This window comes from Arachis ipaensis, chromosome B9, assembly GCF_059453495.1.
Source record: "Arachis ipaensis isolate K30076 ecotype BB chromosome B9, ASM5945349v1, whole genome shotgun sequence".
NCBI classification, from domain to species: domain Eukaryota; kingdom Viridiplantae; phylum Streptophyta; class Magnoliopsida; order Fabales; family Fabaceae; genus Arachis; species Arachis ipaensis.
Window position 1 is genome coordinate 43,558,327 of NC_142444.1, and position 1,850 is coordinate 43,560,176.

The following is a 1,850-nucleotide window of genomic DNA, read 5'->3' on the forward strand; positions in this document are numbered from 1 at the left end:
TTTTTCAAAACTACCTAACTACTTTTCTCTCTCTCTAATTTTCGAAAATCACTAACCACTTTTTCAAAATTCTTTTTAATTAACTAATTGTTTTAAATTCTAATTTTATTTTATTTTCCTTCTTAAATTCGAATTCTAACTAATAATTAAAATAAAAACAAAAATATTTTTCTTTTCTTTTGAATTAATTTTTGAATACTCTCTCTCTCATCTCTTTCTATTTATTTATTTATTTACTAACACTTCTCTTCTTCTTATAATTCAAACCCTCTCCCTCTCTCTGTGTTCGAATTCTTCTTCTCCCTTCTTCATTCTATTTCTTCTATTCTTCTACTCACATAAAGGAATCTCTATACTTTGACATAGAGGATTCCTCTTCTTTTTTGTTCTCTTCTTTTTCATATGAGCAGGAGCAAGGATAAGAACATTCTTGTTGAAGCTGATCTTGAACCTGAAAGGACTCTGAAGAGGAAGCTAAGAGAAGCTAAAGCACAACACTCTGGAGAGAATCTTACAGAAATTTTCGAAAAAGAAGAAGACAAGGCAGTTGAAAATAACAACAACGGTGGAGATGCAAGGAAGATGCTTGGTGACTTTACTGCACCAACTTCTGACTTCTATGGAAGAAGCATCTCAATTCCTGCAATTGGAGCAAACAACTTTGAGCTTAAGCCTCAATTAATTTCTCTAATGCAGCAGAATTGTAAGTTTCATGGACTTCCATTAGAAGTTCCTCATCATTTCTTAGCTGAATTCTTGCAAATCTGTGACACTGTCAAGACCAATGGGGTTAATCCCGAGGTCTACAGACTCATGCTTTTTCCCTTTGCTATAAGAGACAGAGCTAGGAGATGGTTGGACTTACAACCTAAAGAAAGCCTGAACTCTTGAAAAAAGTTGGTCAATGCTTTCTTGGCCAAATTCTTTCCACCTCAAAAGTTGAGCAAGCTTAGAGTGGAAGTCCAAACCTTCAGATAGAAGGAAGGTGAATCCCTCTATGAAGCTTGGGAAAGATACAAGCAATTGATCAGAAGGTGTCCTTTTGACATGCTTTCAGAATGGAGCATCTTATGTATATTCTATGATGGTCTGTTTGAATTGTCCAAGATGTCATTGGATCACTCTGCTGGTGGATCTCTTCATCTGAAGAAGACGCCTGCAGAAGCCTAAGAACTCATTGAAATGGTTGCAAATAATCAGTTCATGTATACTTCTGAAAGAAATCTTGTGAATAATGGGATGACTCAGAAGAAATGAGTTCTTGAGATTAATACTCTAAATGCAATATTGGCTCAAAATAAAATATTGACTCAGCAAGTCAATATGATTTCTCATAATTTGACTGGAATGCAAGCTGCATCCGGAAGTACTAAAGAAGCTTCCTCTGAAGAAGAAGCTTATGACCCTGAGAATCCTGCAATGGAAGAGGTGAATTACATGGGAGAATCATATGGAAACACCTATAATCCTTCATGGAGAAATTATCCAAATCTCTCATGGAATGATCAACAGAAGCCTAATCAAGGCTTCAATAATAATAATGGTGGAGAAATAGGTTTGGCAATAGTAAGCCATTTCCATCATCTTCTGAGCAACAGATAGAGAATTCTAAGTAGAGCCTCTCTGACTTAGCAACAATAATCTCTGATCTATCTAAGACCACTCTCAGTTTTATGACTGAAACAAGGTCCTCCATTAGAAATTTAGAAGTACAAGTGGGTCAACTGAGTAAAAGAGTGGCCAAAACTACTCCTAGTACTCTCCTAAGCAATACAGAAGAAAATCCAAAAAGAGAGTGCAAGGCCATCAATATAACTTACATGGCCAAACCTATAGAGGAGGAAGAGGCA

General features: G+C 35.9%; 1 non-coding gene across 1 annotated transcript; it reads right to left on the minus strand.

Moving 5' to 3' along the window:
• Positions 1–945: 945 nt before the first annotated feature.
• Positions 946–1,053, minus strand: LOC148544478 (small nucleolar RNA R71). Its single transcript, XR_015901763.1, has one exon. It is a non-coding gene; the product is annotated as a small nucleolar RNA R71 (small nucleolar RNA).
• Positions 1,054–1,850: the final 797 nt, after the last annotated feature.